The 19742-nt window shown below is 46.9% G+C and overlaps 1 protein-coding gene and 1 non-coding gene across 4 annotated transcripts in view; one reads left to right on the forward strand and one right to left on the reverse strand.

Moving 5' to 3' along the window:
* LMX1B (LIM homeobox transcription factor 1 beta) overlaps window positions 1–19742 on the reverse strand; it is a 214246-nt gene that overhangs the window by 118032 nt on the left and 76472 nt on the right. The window lies entirely within an intron of this gene.
* Window positions 1859–1977, forward strand: LOC133374049 (5S ribosomal RNA). The gene has a single exon (XR_009759807.1). It is a non-coding gene; the product is annotated as a 5S ribosomal RNA (ribosomal RNA).

Below are 19742 nucleotides of genomic sequence, written 5' to 3' on the forward strand. Positions count from 1 at the left end.
ATTAAAACAAAACACTTTGAGTTTCTCTAAAAAGAGCAAGGAGACCCAGCCTCCCATCTCACCCCAGCAAGATGTCCCTCCGTCTTCCCTTTCGAGCTGACTCTGCTGCCCCGGCCGCACTCTCAGAAGATCACTAACGAGGAGCCAGAGGGGTCGTGTTTGCCCTCAACTTGCCACTTTTCATGCTTGACATGTTTTCCTACTGTCCGGTTTCTTTTGCTGCGGCAGGGTCATGGGGGCCAGCTGAGAGTAAGGGACAAGGCAAGCGGGAGATGTAGACAAGGGGATTGGGTTACACCAACAGCAAGGAGAGAAAAAAGGGGGCTTTGGTTACCAAATGTATATTATCCATGACTATGGGGCCCTTGCGGAGATGTATCGAGTGTACGGCGTTTTAGTCGGTGGGGCTTTTTGATCCCGTCGGCAAGCACAAAGGCTGCTAGAGGTTATGCTCGCAGGGAGCAGGAAGTGACTCGCTTGGACGTTCTGCCGGGAGAATGGCAGGCTTTTCATATGGCTAGTTTGATCTGTGAGCGTACAAAGGGAGAGTCCAGCTTTGCCTCGATGAGGGATGTGCTAGAATTCCGCCCAATTCTGAATTGGTACCGACTTTTCCATTAATCCAATTATTCACTATTGTTGCAGGTGGGGGTTTTGTGTAGCAATTTTCTGCAGCTATCTTCAGAAATGGATTTTTTTTAAAAAAAACCCTGCATCTAAAATATTGATATTAATATCAATATTTGATGGAGATTTCCTTCCATGTATCAACATTTTCTTTAATTTATCAACATTTCCTTTCAAGAGATTGATATTTCCTTTTAAAATTTTTGATATTAATATCAATTTATTTTTGCAAGGGAAAAAACAGTTAGATAAAGCAGCGGCTAGCAGACAAAGGATGGACTCCAATTGATACCACCCTGTTAGGCCAACGGATTGCTTTCGAACCAGCATTTGGCCAAAGGATCCCAGTCCCTAGCCTTGACTAACCTGGCTGGGTGGTGGTAGCCATCCAAACCCTCAGCTTTATCCCAATGCATATCTCTCAATCAGGAGGGCTGTGGCATTGAGCCCACAGAACCTTAAGCTGACAAATGCTCTTCCACAAGATGTAGCAATGGTCACCAGTCTGGGTGGCTTTAAAAGGAGGAGAAGACAAACTCATGGAGGATAAGTCTTATCCATGGCTATTAGCCGTGATGTTTATGTTCTGCCTCCACCGTTGGAAACAGTATACATTTGAATAGCGGCTGTTGGAAACTGCAGGAGGGGACAGTGCTCTTTTACTCAGATCCTGCTTGCAGGCTTCCCATAGGAATCTGGTTGAGAACAGGGTGCTGGACTAGATGGGCCTTTGGCCTGATCCAGTAGGGCTCTTCTTATGTTGTGAGGAAGCCAGGCCCAAACCACTGAGGTAGGCTGGCCATGGGCCCTCCTTTGAGAAGGTCTGTCCTCTATTTAAAATGGTTGTCCCGTCTGGGTCCCATTTGAAGATAAGGAAGCATCAGAAGGGGCCTTGGAGTTGCCTACCAGCACTTAGCATTACCTGGACAGCAGTCTGAGCAGGCACATAGGTCACTGTTCTTCAAGCCTTGGGTCCCCAGTTGTTGTTGGACTACAACTCCCATCACCTTTGGCCACTGGCTAAGCTGGCTGGGGTTGGTGGGACTTGTAGTCCGACAACAGCTGAAGACCCAAGGCTGAAGAACAGCGAGTTTGGAGATATCTTAGCTAGGGCTCCATCATCTAGCTAGTCTTATAGATTAAACAGAGTAAAAACATGTTGATCAACTACAAAGGTGCTGCTGATAAACAGAACAACAGATTTCAAATATTTTCGTGCTATCTCATAAGTGTCTACAGCCATGCTACCCTGAACATGCCCGATCTCGTCGGATCTCGGAAGCTAAGTAGGGTCAGGCCTGGTTAGCACTTGGATGGGAGACCGCCTGGGAATACCGGGTGCTGTAGGCTTAGAGGGAGGCAATGGTAAACCACCTTGGAATACCTCTTACCATGAAAACCCTATGAATACATCCAAAAAAGATTCATAGGGTCGCCATAAGTTGCAATCGATTTGAAGGCATATAACGACAACAAATATAATAAGTACTTGTAAAAAAAAACTTGCAGGAAGTGCAGAAAAGAGATACCCTCCCCCATCTGTGATAGGGATGGGAAGATTAGATTAACTCCATCCCATTTCAGTTTTGCAGTGGTGGCTGATGCCCACTGGGACTGGTGGGGTGGAAGGCAGGGTGCCCAACTGTAGGTGGAGCCAGAGCCAATGACAGGCAGGGCCAACTAATTCTGCTTTTGCCCCCATCCTCCTCTGTGTTGAGCTCAACAAGGGCAACACTGGGACTAAAGAGGAGGAGGAAGATGGCAAGCAGTGCCACCCCTTGGACTGGTTGTAAGTAAGGAGGTAGGCAGTGCAGGCAGAAGACTGGCAGTTAAGGGCTGGCTGAGGGCAAACTGAGCTTGGTGGGGCAGTGCCCCACTTCCCATAATGGATCAGCCTCCACTGCAGTTTTGCGGACACTCCTCCTCGTCTCTGTTTTGTGCAGACTGGGGCAAAGAATGCATGGCATTTGCATTTAAATGATATGCATCATTACATGCATTCATGTAGACCTTTCCCCTAAAATGCATACTTTCAATGCATTCCCCCCTGAAATAACGCACTTTCGCCATCGTATAGGCACTTTCGAGTGCACATCTTGTGTATCAGAATTGCATTGTAAAATCCGAAGGAGCGCATAATCCGACTGGGTTTTGACCACAAGCTCTGGGCCACAAGCAAGTTCTCGAAAATCAAATGGGGTCAGTCCGCTCCAAAAAGTTCCTCCTCCATCGAGCATGCATGCACCCATATGACAGAGAGGAGCCACAGGAGAAGACCTTTTGAAGACAACCCTGCTGTGCTGGTGTGCATCATCTAAACAATGAGGCGTGCTCTCCCCTTCCGATCTGTTGTATTCTCATGCAAAATGACGCATGTGTAATTGGTTAATGAATCAAACCAAGTTGACGAAACCAACTAAGATTCCATTGAACGGGCAACAACTTTCTTCACCCCCCCCTTCACTTTTGATGATCTGCAGTCCAGATCTGATTACATCAATCCATGCAGTGAGGTCTCCTTAGAAAGCATCTTCGATGACAGTAAAAAAACAGTTTCATTTTAAAAAAGACGATTCAGCTAAAATGTCCGACATGTGTTGAACACCCCTCCTTTTTGACGCTAGGGGTGCATCCCATTTTGAGCTAAACAAACTGCTCTTTTTGCCTTGCCGTTCAGTCTCTGACTGCTGTTCCCCCCCCCCTCTGTGGGACATTTCTCTCTCTCTCTCTGGAAACAGGGTCAGTCAAGGCCTGGAAAAGTAGCATAATGAAGCTTTAAGTAATTTTTCAAGGAGCTCTGTTTTATTACATTAGCAATTTTCTACCACATTAAGCAGTTTCATGCTACATTGTATTAAGCTGCCTGTTAAAACAGGGGGGGAGAGGGGTATTTTTAACTGGGGGTTGGAAAAGCAGTATGCTTTCACATTAGCGAAAAGAGTGTGTTAATAAAATAAACAGCCGTGATCCCAAGGTCAGGTTACCAGAGAAAGACTGAACTACCTCCCTAGCTAAGGGCATTTTCCATCAGGGGATCCTCTGTTAACATGTACAGGGGAGGGGGAAATGGCCATATAGGCTCTAGTCATTCTTATTTCATGGTGGCTGTCCCTGATAAAGGAAGGGTCCCTTGTTATTTTTTTAAAAAATGCTAAGTTCTTAGTCTTAAGGTTTCAGGTAAGGATGCTCAAAGCTCTCGTCCGGTCCATATTTTTAGTCAATTCGAAAAGCCTATCAAAACGCCAGATTTTTCTAAAGGTTAGCGTGTGTACAAAATTGCATGTCATAGGGTAAAATGTGCCTTAAAAAATAGGTTATTTGTGGGGAAATGTGTTCAAAAACGATGGGTTGTCCCCAGCTAAGTTTTACTTGCAGTAGACCCATGGAAACGAATGGACTTCAGTTAGTCACGCCCATTCATTTCCATGGGTCTACTTGGAGTACAACTCCTGTTGGAGACAACTCAATGCATTCCAGGGGAAGTGCTTCGTTTGAAAACTACGGGCGCAGAAATGAGATAGATCAGAAACAGACTAAGCCAGGGGGTCCCAAACGTTGGCCTGCGAGTTTCGTTCAGGTGGCCCGGGGTATGTCCACATGAAATATTCATCCTGATCTTTTTTAATTGCATTTTAATTCTTCTTTTATGTCTCAAACGGTAACACAATGTGAATTCTACAAAATGCAAATTGTAATACTATCAAATACAATATGGGAAATAAAAGATGCAATAAAAATGCAATTAAAAATCATGCAGCTTCTAGCACAGCACAGTTCAATGGCTACAGCAGGGACAAAAATCATTAAGTGGTCCACCAAGACCAATTTTCAAGTGGTCCACAGGGGAAAATAAAGTTTGGGAACTGCTGGACTAAGCCATCCATCCCCTAGGTAGAGCTCCCTCAGCAGAGTTCCTAGGGCAGGTCAGTCAATATGGTGCTCTCAGATGTTGTCGAACTACAACTCGCACCATCATCCCTGACCTTTGGCCATGCTGGCTAGATCTGGTGGAAGTTGTCATCCAACATCATCTGGGGGGCACCACGTTAGCTACCTCTGTTCTAGGCATCAAATCTCTGATGAGGGGGTGAAGAGAACTGATCTCTAAAACGCATCCCAGGCAATGCATATGCAGGAAACACTAAGGGGCCATGTATTGCATGGCCTCCTGTGACAAAATGTACTGTGAACGGCTTCAAAATGATTTGAATTCATCATGGCGTGATGCTAGAGGAATGGAACGTTCATGTTCGGAAGCAGTGTATCACTGAATGCCAGGGCGCAGGGACCAAAAATAGAAAAGGGCTGTTGCCTTTAGCTGTCCTATCAACATCTGGCTGCCCACTGTTGGAACCATGACACTGGGCGAGGCTGATTTCTTCCTCCAATCCGGCAGCGCTCCCCTTCTGTGCATGCCTTCATTTTTGGTGTGCATTCCATCTCACACTGGGATCCACCTGATCAGGCAACAGCAGAAAGCAAGCTACTTCCAAATCAGGTCACGTGTCAGGTCTTGAATGAGGAACTGCTGCTCCGCCCCCCCCCCCACAAACACACTGCCCACCTGCTCTATATCCTAGCCATCTGCTTGCAAGGGTGGAAAAGCCTGGAGCATCCATGAGAAACAATCACACATTTTAGCTGATGATGGGCTTTGGGTTCTTTTGAGAGTGTGTGCCGTAAGCCAAGGGTGCCTTCAAGGCAGGACTTTGGGGCAGACGTCCTCAGCCCCCACTCAGCAGAGTGAGTGAGAGGGCCCTCAAATGCAGCCTGGTTAGCTGACCACATTTTATTTATTTAATTAATTAATTCATTCAATTTGTATGCCGCTTTTCTGCACAAATGCACTCAAAGTGGCTTACAATCCAATCGGAAAGTATTGAAGTAAGTGGAACAATGGTGGTTCACAGGTAAAGCATGAATCTTTGTTAAAGCCCTTCCGAGAGGGGGCGTAGCTCAGTGATAGGCAGGGATGGAAAGTTCTGCTCATTTTGGGTCTCTCAGTTTCTCATCTTAAATTTTAGCTCTCTGCATTTCTGCAGCAACCTGCAATTTTTTTTAAAAAAAACGAGTGCAAATTTCTCATAACAACACACTTTGGAGGCACATGTCAGCAAGCCGTTTCTCCTCTTAATGTGCATTTCTGTACTGTTACCTTCACCCGTACATTCATTTCCAGGCATGCTTTCCTCTCACAGATGCCTTTTCCGTAAGCATCGTTTGGTTGGTGAACTGCTTTGCACAATTCGAGGAAGCGCAAATTTCAAAGAATGCCCACGTTTTGGTTCTTGTATAGTTTTAGAAAGTGTGGGTTTGATCGATACGGCTTGAAATGGGGAGCTGAACCAACTCTGTCGCCCATCCCTAGAAGCAGAGCGTCTGTTTTGCATTCAGAAAGCCCCAGGTTCTTTAAAGGGAATGTTCCCCTGTTTGAAGCCTCCGAGAGGCACTTCCAGTCACCGTAGATAATACTAATCTAGATAGACAAAGGGTCTGATTTATTATAAGGCATCTTCCTACGTTTCACATGGGCCCTGTCATGTTGACATGCCAATAGGCCAGCGCAGGTGATCAGTACATTTAGGGTTATTTATTCAAGTGATGTATTTATACACTATCTATAAAACCCCACAAAGCAGCTTATGGAAGACAACTGATCAGTACAATATGTCAACTACTGAGATTTTTTTTTAAAAAAAAGACACCAGTACGCTGAAAATGAAATGGGCTGCCTTCAAGTCAATCCCGACTTATGGCGACCCTATGAATAGGGTTTTCATGGTAAGCGGTATTCAGAGGTGCCTTTCTCTGAGGCTGAGAGGCAGTGACTGGCCCAAGGTCACCCAGTGAGCGTCATGGCTGTGTGGGGATTCGAAACCTGGTCTCCCAGGTCATAGTCGAACACTCTAACCACTACGCCACACTGGCTCTCACTATACCTAGACAACTAAAAACAGGAGCATCAAAAACATGAATACGTAAAAAGCCATGAGATTCGGTAGAAAGCTAAACGGAAACCAAAGAGTCTGTTTAAAAGTCACCGAGGGGAGGGGCCATATGAATATCCTGGGCAAGGGAGTTCCGAAGATGTGGAGCCCCGACTAAAAAGGCCCTGCCACTTACCCAACCAGCACAGCATACTATTGAAGCCACAGAGCGGTGGCAGGCAAATGCTACAAATGAACCAGCCAACACATGCATTGTACTTGATTTATTTATTTATTATTTGAGTTATACCCCACCCTTCCTCCCAGCAGGAGACACAATGTGTCTCGGAAGGATACATTGGACCATGTTTGGTCCCCATTTCGGTCTTATGTGAATAGATCTGTTTCGATGAGGTCCCCATCCCTTTCCCAAGTTCTGCTTTGGAGGGGCTATTTATCCCAGTCTTTGGAAATGGTTGAATTTCTTTCTTATGCTTAACTATTGCCAACCAAAGAAGGGTAAACAGACAATTTTGAATATACATGGCAACGTAGCTTGGCTTTTTTCCCCTTTCTGCACACATTACTGGGTGTATTCCAACTTAGTTTGGTTTAATGTTTTTGTATTTTATTGGAAATTAAATATATCTAAAAAATGTTGAGTGCTTGCACGTGTAAGAGCTTGAACGGTGGCCCATCGCTGCCTCTGTTTTGGCCCTGAGTCTAGGGCCTAGTCAACTGAGCTGCCTGGGATAATCTGCTCAGGAAACAGCGCCCCCATCAGGATCCAAAGGGAATTGGGACAGGCAACATTATACCCCTCTGATCAGCAGCTATTATGGAGCGTCTGGATTGGCTAGGCTTGGAATAAATGCTAGTAACTGGGCGATCGAGCAGCGACTCTCACCTGACGTTTTGAGGCCAAGGGCGGGGCACCTTTTTCAGCCCGAGGGCCACATTCCCTTCAGGGCAATCCCCTGAAGGCCACGTGCTCAGGGTGGGCAAGGCCAGGGGCAAAAGTGGGTCGAAGAGCAAATGTACATTCCCTCTTTTGTACAGTAGGGGAGTTTCCACACACACTCACACATCCCTCCCTGCCCTCCATCCAAACAACCCTGTGGCAATATCAGAGTTCAGTTGTGCCTTCCAGCGAGGAAAAATACTTGGAGCACAAAGCCGGTCCAATGAGGAGTGTGGCCTGAGAGGAGTTCTGAGGGTGAAATAGAGAGCTTGGAGGGCTGCATTTGGGGCCCAGGCCTGGGGTTCCCCACCCGGTCCCAACGTATTTTATTTGTGTATCATTACGTTTCTATCCCTACTTTTCCTCCAAGGAGCTCAAGGCGGCATTCCAACATGGCTCTCCCCCTCCCGATTTCATCCTCACAACAACTCTGTGAGTTAGGTTAGGCCGAGAGGCAGGGACCGGCTCAAAGTCACCCCAGTGAGCTTCATGTCCGAGCGGGGATTTGAACCCTGATCTCCCAGGTCCACGCCCGATGCTCTCACCGCTGCACTGAAGCTCCAAGCCCTTATTATTCCCGGAGCTAACTTTGGGGCAGCCCAGGTTGGAAGTCACCCAGTCCTCATCTCGATTTGAGTGCCACAGCCTGACAGTTCCAGCCCTGCCCTGCCTTCATCCTTTGAGGCTCTGGCAAGCCTTTTTTGAACATGGCCTTTTATACACACACACACATCCCACCAGCTTTGTCCTCGGCACAGTTCCGCAATCCTCACTGCGTTCCAAGTTACACAAAAAGCAAACTGTGAGCTCTTGGCAGCAGCCGCTGCTGTTGTGGTGCGTCCCACATCTGGTTTCGGTTTGGGGACTGCGCTGCGTTCCAGAGGGAAGGAGGGGTGCTCTCTGTGTGCTGGGCTCTGCCACAGAGACGCTCCTTCTCAACCCTCCTCCTTCCAACCTCAGGTGGAAGAGCTGAAAGCGGTCCTCCAGGCCTCTCTGCGTGGCCCTCAGAACTCTTCCCAGACTACACACTTCACTGGCCCTGCCTCACAACCTGAGTGTTTTTGCATGGATGAAGTGTGTCTGGCCCACTCAGGCTCTTCTTAATTTTTTATGTCACTTAATGTGTGACATAAATGCGTGCGTGGATTTCTTTCATCTTAGTCAAATGCTCTAACCCAGGTCTGGGGAACCTTTGGTCTTGTCTGGCCCTTGGGACTCTCCATAGGCCACTCCCCCTCGGTAGCCACACCCCATTTCACCAGACCACACCCCTCACCAGACCCAGGGGTGTAATCGTCCAGGGTCTTGGGGGGGATCTTAGTCCTCCTACCATTTTGGGAGCAGGGTTCCTATGTCTCCAGCACCCTATGAGCCAATCAGAATGAAAGGGGACCGTCTTACCCACTGAGAAGAACCTTCTAACATGCTTCCTTGTCCTTTCCTGCTGATTGGAGCCAATCAGAGTGAAAGGAGGCATGAGAGCCACTGAGAAGACTCTTCTCAGTAGCTAACACATTCCCCTTCCATGCTGATTGGCTTCTAGGGAAGGACTGAGGAGTGTGGAGCCCTGCTTGGCATCCTCCTTGAGTGTTTTTGCCTGGCTGGATTGTGTCCAGGCACTCTGATCGTGCCTCTTGCCTGCCTAGATGCAGGGTAGAGAGGGGTATACAAGAGTGCACAGAAACTAGGGAAAATGTGCTTTGTGGCCCCGCCCACAAAGCATGAAAAGCACAGAGTGGTGGAGAATTGCGGTGAACTGAACTGAAGATCAGAAAAAGGAGAAGCGATCACTGGCAGATTCATTTGACCCAACAGCTACAGACTGACAGCCTTCCCCAAACATGGAAAGAGCAACTCCTGGCCCATATCCATCACAGCTGATCTGTACATTCCTTGATAAGTTCCGAGGATGTAATGAATGGAGACCCTCATGCCCACCCAAGAACCTTGTGTGTGTGAAGGGTGAATGGGGATTTGGTGGCGTTCCCTTGAAAAAGTGTGTCTTCCATCTGATTTCTGAGACAGGCCCTTGCGAGAAAAGAGTTGCTTCTGTCCTCATTTCCTGCCTTCTTCTTTGCTGACAGATTGGGGCTGGAATTCAATGGACCTGGAGAGGCCTGGCTGCTAGTGTAAGTGGCGGCCTTTCATCTCCTCCTCGTCATTCATTATATTCCTAGCCCACCTTTCCTCTAAGGAACTCAAGGTGGCATATGGGGGGGGTGTCTCCCCGCTTCTCATTTTATCCCAGCAACAACCTTGTGAAGTGGGTTAGGCTGAGGGACTGGTGCAAGGTCACCCACTGAGCTTCCTGGCTGAGTGGGGATTTGAACCCTGGTCTCCCAGGTCCTAGTCCAACACTCTAACCACCACACCACACTATGGCTGATGTAGTGAGGTTCACAGTCTTAAGGTTGTCTCTAACTAAGTTCTACCCAGAGTAGACCTACTGAAATTAATGAACCTATGCTAGTCATGCTATGTTAGTGGGAATCAGAAATTTTAGAATGCAAGGTGAAAGCTACTCTTAAAACACTTGGAAGAAACAAATCACCAGGAATAGATGGCATACCAGTAGAGTTGCTACAAGTTACTGAGACTGAATCTGTCCAAATTTTGACAAAAATTTGTCAACAAAACTCAACAATGGCCCACAGACTGGAAGCATTCAATATATATCCCAATTCCAAAGAAAGGAGATCTGAGGGAATGCTGTAATTATCAAAGTATTGCCTTAATATCCCATGCAAGTAAAGTAATGCTCAAGATTCTACAACAAAGGCTCTTACCATATATGGACCAAGAAATGCCAGATGTCGAAGCTGGATTTAGAAAAGGAAGAGAGAGGTACCAGAGATCATACTGCAAACATAAGTTGGATAATGGAACGGACCAAGGAATTTCAGAATAAAATCACCCTGTGCTTTATAGATTACAGCAAAGCCTTTGTGTAGATCATGAAAAACTATGGAATACTTTAAAAGAAATGGGGGTGCCACAGCATTTGATTGTCCTGATGCCCAACCTATACTCTGGACCAGAGGCTACTGTAAGGACAGAATATGGAGAAACCGATTGGTTCCCAATAGGAAAGGATGAGACAGGGGTGTATTTTATCACCCTATTTGTTTTATCTGTATGCAGAACATATCATATGGAAAGAGGAATGGACCAAGATGGAGGTGTGAAAATTGGAGGGAGAAATATCAATAATTTAAGACATGCAGACGATACCATACTACTAGCAGAAAGCAGTCATGATTTGAAATGAATGCTGATGAAAGTTAAAGAGGAAAGCACAAAAGCAGGACTACAGTTGAAAGTCAAGAAGACTAAAGTAATGACAACAGAAGATTTACGTAGCTTTAAAGTTGACAATGAGGACATTGAACTTGTCAAGGATTATCAATACCTTGGCACAGTCATTAACCAAAATGGAGACAATAAGAAATCAGAAGAAGACTAGGACTGGGGAGGGCAGCTATGAGAGAACTAGAAAAGGTCCTCAAATGCAAAGATGTATCACTGAACACTAAAGTCAGGATCATTCAGACCATGGTATTCCCGATCTCTATGTACGGATGTGAAAGTTGGACAGTGAAAAAAGCGGGTAAGAGAAAAATTAACATTTGAAATGTGGTGTTGGAGGAGAGCTTTGAGGATACCATAGACTGAGAAAAAGACAAATAGTTGGATGTTAGAACAAATTAAACCAGAATGATCGCTAGAAGCTAAAATGATGAAACTGAGGTTATCATACTTTGGACACATAATGAGAAGACATGATTTACTAGAAAAGACAATAACGCTGGGAAAAACAGAAGGGAGTAGAAAAAGAGGAAAGCCAAACAAGAGATGGATTGATTCCATAAAGGAAGCCACAGATTTGAACTTACAAGATCTGATCAGGGTGGTTTACAACAGATGTTACTGGAGGTCGCCGATTCATAGGGTCACCATAAGTCGTAATCAACTTGGGCACATAACAACATTAGTCATGTTCATAGATTTCAGTGGGTCTATTCTGAGTAGGAGTATTATTATTATTATTAACATTTCTATGCTACATTTTCCTCCATGTTGCCCAAAGTAGTGTGCATAGTCTCCTCCCCATTTTATCTTCACAACAACCCTGTGTGGTAGGTCAGGCTGTTAGACTGTGACTGTGGCCCAAGGTCACCTAATGAGTTTCATGGCTGAGTGCGGATTTGAACCCAGGTCTCCCAGGCCCTAGCAAGACACTCTAACCATTACACCACACCGGTGCATGGGATCAAACCCTTCATTTCTGCGACTCGCAAAATCCTCCGTTCAAACCTCATCTCTACAAATGAACTCCTTATAAAGATATGGCGACCCAAAATATTCAGCATCACCTATTTTGGGATCTCGGGGAAAAACAGCACGCAAACCGGGTTTGTACAAAAAAAAAGCATTCACTGGTTTGGTTTCATGCAGAGGGCTCTTCCACCCAGCTCTGAGCCCTGAGGCCTGGCATTTTCTCTTTTGGTACACAGCTATGTTATTAATTTCTGGCTGTTTTAGTACAAATGACTTCCTTTGGTATGTGGCTGAGGATGGGGCTGAACGCAGAGATATGAGCATATTCTCTCTCTCTCTTTCTCTCTCTTTCTCTCTCTCTCTCTTTGCCAATCTTCTCCTCTGTATTTATAATTAGAATCCAGAAATCATAGTCAGTCAGCTCATGCTGAGAAAAGGGGGGGGGGAATAAACCAAAATATTTTGTTTTTAAAAGACAAAGTGAGCGAGCAGGGAACAGTCTGGAAGAGAGACAGCTCACATTTGCTAAAGAATGGGAATGATGCATTCATGAATATTATAGCTTGTCACTGGGATCTTTCTTTCCTGGCCATCAAATTAAATCACATAGATCAAACTAAATATGATTTCTCTCTCTCCCCCCCCCCCAACACCACCTCTTCAAGACCGAGGCGAACTGAATGGAGGGATCATCAAAGGGGAAAATGCAGAGGCGTGTTGGCGATGGATCAGCCGCTAGCAATCGCTGGGCCAAATCCCTCTGCCCCCCCCGAGTACAGACCCGCTGGTCTGATGCACGTGCCAGCCTTGAAGCAATAGGGGTATAGGAAGGGATAGCAGCTAGGACCATGTGGGTCTGCCAATTTGGGTGTGGGAAAGGGGCTGGATCCTGCTGGGGGTGCCACTTTGAGATTGGTTAGATGGGGAACATCAGGCCCAGGGGGGCAAATGCGGCCCTCCAGGCCTCTCTCCTTGGCCCTCGGAACCTTCCCCAGGCCAAACCCTTCCTTGACTCTGCTTTACATCCTCTTTGAGTGTTTTTGCCTGGCTCGCATGGGTCCTTCAACTCCGATCATGCCCCTTGGTTGCTTGGAGAGAGGACAGAGGGCGGGGGTTAGCTACACTTCTCAGAGTGGCTTAACAATCAATCCTTCTTCCTGGGAAACTGTTCCTCTTTCTGGGAACCATAGATCTGAGAGAGAAAGGGGGGGTCTCCTAACTACACCAGCACCGTTCACAAACAACAGTTCCCAGGATACTTTGGGGGGGAGTCTTGATGGTTTAATACGGTATAACACGGCTTTAAATGTATAGTGCAGACGAGACCTCCAAGGCTGGGTCGTTGAGGACAAGGGGGCTGACTAAGAAGCACAGCAGCCGGTGAAGAAATGCCGACCAGAGTCACACTGGAAGACCCATAAGTAGAGCACAGAAAACCCCAGGTTCATCTCCCCAGCTTAAAAGCCTCTCCGGTGAAGAATGGCGCATTCCTAGGGCTTTGGAGAGCGAACGCAAGGCAGAGAAAACAATACTGATGGTATGACTCAGTGGAAGGCAGCTTTGTTTATGGCCCGAGAGGATGGCCTTTTTCAGGCCAATGGCTGCATGCCCTTCTGGGCAATCTGCCGGGTGCCACATGCCAGTGGTGGGCTGGGCCTAGGGCTGGGCAAGAAATTTGATTCAGTTCACATTGCAAGCCGAATCGATCCAATTATTCGTACTTTCCTGAAATGACATGACAACCAAAAGCCAGCCACCCTTTGATACTTGCACTTATCCAAATTTTGCAGCACAGGCCACCATCCAAGCAAGGCTGACAAAAATGAGGGGAAAGTGTGCCTCAAAGCGAATACAGGCATGAAAATGGCATGCCAAAAAATGCAGTCGATGCGGAGAAATGGCTCGCAACGACATGCACCTGAGTGAAAACTGCCTACAGAAATGTGTCTATCAGGAGAAATTCGCCCTAAAATGCTGGAGAATTTTCACGAGGGTTTTTTAATTTTTTTTAAAATGGCACATTGCTGGAGCAATGTGGAGAACTGAATGGGGAAAACGAGAAACCGAGAGAAATGAAATTGACAGATTTTTCCAGGGCCAGAGGCAACAGCAGACAAAGCAATGAATATACATTTTACCTTTGTAAAGTAGGCTAGTTTCTACACACACACACACACACACACACACCCCTCTCTAACCTCCATCTAGGGAAGCAAGAGACATGATCAGCGTTGAAGGACATCCTCCAGCCAGATCAAAGGACTCAAGATGTGAGGGGCATAGTCTGGGGAGAGGGAGGTGTGGCCTGCTGAAGGTTCTGAGGGCCAGAGAGAAGGATCTGGAGGGCCATATTCCCTGAGGTTCCCCTCTCCTGGCTCTATAAGAGTTGCCAGTAAATTTCCACCTCAAGGAAATTGCCCAGCCTGCCACAGAGCTTAAGAACATGAAGAGAAGTCCTGCTGGATCCGGCCAGTGGCCCTTCTAGCCCAGTCGCCTGTTCTCGCAGCGGCCAACCAGATGCCCTTTTTTCTTCTTTTGTCTCAGGTAGTGTACTGACTTGGGCTGACCCTGTTTGTCCACCAGAGTCAAGATGCACGTAGACCCCCCCTCAAATATGTACACCTCCTCCCCAGCACTTCCAAGATGAAAACAGACCCCCGAGTGCACTTCTAACATGCCTACTGAGAACACTGTAAGAAAAGCCTTGTTGGATCAGACCAAGGGCCCATCCAGTCCAACGTCTTGTTCTCCTAGTGGCCAACCAGACGCCCCAATGGGAAGCCCACAAGCAAGGCCTGAGCTCAAGAGCACTCTCCCTTCCTGCGGTTTCTGGCAACTGGTATTTGGAAGCATCCTGTGGAACATGCAAACTAGAATTTTGACAAGGCCAATGTCGTTTCTCCTTATTTATGAGTCCCTTTATTTCAGACATGCATATACCTCTTAATTATTCCCCGCATAGCAATATTCACTGGGGTGGGGAGGCTCCTTGCAGATCTTTCATTTGTATGCACCCCAAACAAAGGTGCGCAAGCAAGGGCCACCAGAACATTTGGGTCACGTTCGCTGGGAGCGGCCTTCAAGAACAATCCCTGAGAAAGTCGGGCCAACGGTGTTTGAGGGCAGACCCACAACATAAAAAATGACAATGAAGATGGCTATCCAGTCGAGCTGAGCAACCTTTTCAAAAGTGCTTAGCCGTGTCCGATAGGCGTAGCCCCCTTGGAGGTGGGAGGAATTTCTGTTTGCCTTTCCTAAGTGGAACATCAGATTACACAGGTCTTATTTCACCGCCGACCGCAGCCATCCACTTAACATCTTGACAGATATTCCAGGAGAAAGGTTGCGGGGCGAGTGGCATTGCTGAGTGAGGAGTCCCAGCCATCCATCATCCGCTAACAGATCACCGGGAGGTTCAGGCATTTGGTGTCATTAAGCCAACTTCCCCCTCCAAAACCTAAGTCTAGCTGAAACTAGGGTTGCGTGCCGGACCCTGTTCATTTATTTGCAATATTTATCAGCCACACCCTCGTACAAAACATCAGGGTATACAGACACACTGTTGTAATAAATAATACAACTACCTTTGAAGACAGTTCAGAAACTCTGGGTAGTGCAGAGCATGGCGGGGTAAGTCGGTTCACTGACATAACACCAATTCTGGCTACGGATTAGTTGCCAGGCTCAATTCAAAGTGCTGGTACCTAGAAAGCCTTATGTGGCTCAGGATCTCAACATCTCAAGGACTGCCTCTCCCTGTCTCAACCGACCCAGGCCCTGATTTTGCCATCTCAGGCCCGTCTTCATGTGCACCTCTCTACAGGAGGCTCGGAGGGTGGCAACACAAGACTGGACCTTTTCAGTGGTGGCCTCCCCGGCTGTGGAAAGCTCTCCCCAGGGAGGCGCGCCTGGCACCTCCTTTATTCATCTTTAGGCACCAGACAAAGACCTTCCTTTTCACTCAGGCCTTTGGTATGCTGTCGTAGTCCTAAATTTCTGTATATTGTAGATTTTTTAACTTTGTTTTATATTTAGTGCGGCGGTACCTACCCTGTGGAATTCCCTCCACTTGAATATTAGGCAGGCGCCATCTCTGCTATCTTTTCGGCACCTTTTGAAGACTTTCCTCTTTCAACAAGCCTTTTAAGTAGAGACCTATCCCAGTCTGCGTCTGTGTTAGAATTGCTTGTTAATATGTTTTTTTTAATAATGTTTTTAACCCTTTTTTAAATATGTTTTTAAAGCTTTTTTAAAATGTTTTTAACGTTTTGTTTTAATGTATTTTAAGGTCTGTTTTTATGAAGTTTTAAAGTGTTTTTAGCGCTTCTGTTTGCCACCCTGGGCTCCTGCTGGGAGGAAGGGCGGGATATAAATCAAATAACAAATAAATAAAATAAATAATATGTATTGTAAGTCACTTAGAGACCGCTAGGTATGAAGTGACTAAAGAATGAAATAAAGATAATATAATATAAACATTGAACACGTCAGTGGCAAAGAACTGAAAGGCCTGTGTGAATAGTACAGGTTTTGAAGACGTCTTAAAACAAGCAGGGATGAGTCCTTCTCAACCTCTATTGGCAAGGAGTTCCACAGGGCACAGCCTGCCACACGAAAGGCTTGACCCCTGGTAAAGGGCCAGCTGAACCTCTGGTGCATGTGAGGCCACTAACAGCGCCCCATCAGGAGACCTCAACGATCGAGGCAGAGCAGAAGGAATCAGGCGGTCCTCAAGGTCCTTTGTAAAAACGATTCCAGTACATAAACAGACTGTGAAACATCTCTACTTAAAAGGGTTGTTGGAAAAGGAAAGTCTTAGATGGTGCCTGTCTAATGTTTAAGGGGAGGGAATTCCACAGGGTAAGTGTCACTGCAATAAAGGCCCAATTCCTATATTGTGCAGAGTGGACCTCCTGATGAGAAGGTATCTGCAGGAGGCCCTCACCTGCAGAGCTCAGTGTCTTTTAGATGCGTGTTTGCTGCCCTGGGCTCCTTTGAAAGAAAAGGAAAGGTATGAATTGAATCAATCAATCAATCAATCAATATAGCAACATCCACCATTGTATACGTGAACCAATACGGAGAGCCTTTTGCTCTTTCATATCGCCTTCTCTGCAAAGCCTCCTTGACAAAGCCTTCTGCGCAAAGCTCCAACCAACACCTCCTTTGCAACATTCGAATTGTCTGTTTCTGCTAAATTTTTCTACTTTGATAGATGGAGCGAGGTGGTGTGTGTGCTGGGGAGGGGGAAAGAGCCACTTGAGTTCTCTGGAAAGCGCATGAACTCGCAAGCCACAAAGACCGCCCAGTTCTGGCACTCGAGATTTATTACGCTTGCTTGGCCCGGTCTTCACACTTCTGTTGAAAGACAGGGCAAAAAATATTCTCCCGGCAATGGAAGAAGGGAGGAAAAGCAAGGCTGATGGCGGCATGTCACTGAAAAGGTTTTTTTGTTTTTGTTTTACTTTGACAGGGCTTGCAAAAGGGAATTGGATTTCCCCTTCCGTGCTGGGTTTTTTTTTTTTTTTTGCCATGAAAAAATGCCACATTGTCAGGAAGGAGACTTGGACGGAAATCTGAAGCTACCTTTTTCTACATGAAATAGCAATTTATCCCAAAGGGAGAAGCAAAGGATGTAAGAGAATCTCTGCGTCTTTCGGACCAACCACGACCGCGAAGCATGTGCAGGCTTGCCACGCTGACAGAGCTCTGTCAACCGGGAAGCCCCCTTGGCGGGTTTTTAGGAATTGGGCTTTCGAAACAGCAAGCCTTAAAACCCTTCAACGTCCGTGGACTGTACTTTTCTATAAAAACGGATTTTGTTCTTCCCTGACCCCAGAATGATGCACACGCTAACAGATTTTCCTTGCAAGTTATATCCAGGGGTGTAGTTGTCCGGCGTCTCGGGGGATCTTAGACCTCTTACTTTTGGAGGAGCAAGATCCCAGCTCGGTCTCTATGCCTCCAAGTGTCCTATGAGCCAATCAGCATAGGGGAGTACACTGACCGTCCGCAGCTCTCCAGGGTTTCAGTCAGGAAGTCCCTCCCAGCCCTACCTGGAAATGCCGGGGATTGAACCTGGAGCCTTGTGCATGAATGGCAGGCACTCTAACCACTGAGCTGCAGCCCTTCCCTCAAGCAACGCCTCTTGCTTGTGCAGACAGAGGATAGAGAGGGGTGTGTGTGAATGTGTGTAGTCGAGCACGTATCGACACTAACCGGCAGCACCACTTCAGAGTGCTAGGCAGGGGTCTCTCCCAGTGCTACTTGGAGACACCAGAGACTGAACCTTCGGCATGCAAACCATCTTCCCCGCCACTGAGCCGTGGCCTTTCCTATCAATTATGGGGGAACAGCATGTCCCCTGCACGCACACACACAAGACGACAAGGGAACTAAAAACCTGTAAGTACATTCGTCCATGGCAAGTCCCACTGGTCGGTATGACTGATCTGTTCAAAAATGGAATGAACCACTTCCTTCTGCCCACCTTCATTTGTGCGCATGGATGAGCTTCCTCCATTGAAGTGCGCGGGAGGGGGATGTGTGGACCACTCACCTGTCTGTGCACACATGAATCTCACCGGTGGGAGCAACAGCATCTAATTGCCAGAAGAAAGTAACCTGGCGTAGAATTCCAAGAGAGAGACAGGGGATACATACAGAATATTTTGTCTATTACAACATCCCACTTTCAAATTTTCATCAGGAGGGAACCTGCCAGAAAATGTGGTTGACAGAGGCGATGTTCCAGCTAGGGATGGGTGAAATCTGTCCATTTTGGCTTCCCTCGGCATCTCATTTTTCCAACTAAGTTCAGTTTCCCACATTTCCATCTCATCGACATTTTAGTTCAAATTTATCAATATGCACATCTTTCCATAACATATGCACAATATGCACCGCTTATGCACAGGAGCATGCCACAGACCGAGTCAGACCAATGCTGAATACACACATTTTTTTTGCAAAGACGGCTGGGTCTCAGTCTGTGCATTGTGCAAATTAGGCAGGCTTGCCTTGAAATGCAAACAAAATGGATTTTCTCTCCCATTCTGAGCTTCCTTATCAGGTTTTGTTTCCTGCCACCAACTTTGCAGTCATCTCCATCGCCCTTTTCAGAGGTTATAGTGAGTAGCACATGCAAGTGCGGACAAGTATCCTAGCTCCCGTAGAGCAGATGTGGGGAGCCTTTGGCCCTCCAGATGTTGCTGCACTACAACCCCCATCATCCCCGGCCGTCGGCCATGCTTGCTGACTTGCTTGCATTGAGCAGGAGGTTGGACTTGATGGCCTTCTAGGCCCCTTCCAACTCTATGATTCTATTCGATGATTCTATGACTGATGGGAGTTGTCATTCAGCAACATCTGGAGGGCTGTAGAGGAGGACCACCTGCAGTGATGAGCCTCTTCTACTCGTGTCAATCTCTCTCTCTCTGGAAAACCAGGGTTCATAAAGGTGCGGCCAGTCTGCAGGAATACAGGAGGCTCCCCACTGCAGACAAACTCATGGGACCTCATGATAGCAATCTTCAAGTACATGAAAGGCTGCCACACAAAAGAGGGCCAGGATCTCTTCTCAATCATCCCAGAATGCAGGACACAGAATAATGGGCTCAAGTTGCAGGAAGCCAGATTTCAACTGGACATCAGGAAAAACTTCCTAACTGTTAGAGCCATGCGACAATGGAATCAATTACCTAGAGAGGTAGTGGGCTCTCCGACATTGGAGGCATTCAGGAGGCAGCTGGACAGTCATCTGTCGGGACTGCTTTGATTTGGATTCCTGCACTGAGCAGGGGGTTGGACTAGATGGCCTTATAAGCCCCTTCCAACTCTACTATTCTACGATGATGCTATGATTCAATGAGGGCAACCTAGGGTGCAGAGCTCGCCCACTTCCCTGCTCTCACCACTTGCATGCACAACTTGCTCACAGGAGCGTGCCA

The sequence above is a fragment of the Rhineura floridana genome, chromosome 20 (genome assembly GCF_030035675.1).
Source record: "Rhineura floridana isolate rRhiFlo1 chromosome 20, rRhiFlo1.hap2, whole genome shotgun sequence".
In the NCBI taxonomy this organism is placed as follows: Eukaryota; Metazoa; Chordata; class Lepidosauria; order Squamata; family Rhineuridae; genus Rhineura; species Rhineura floridana.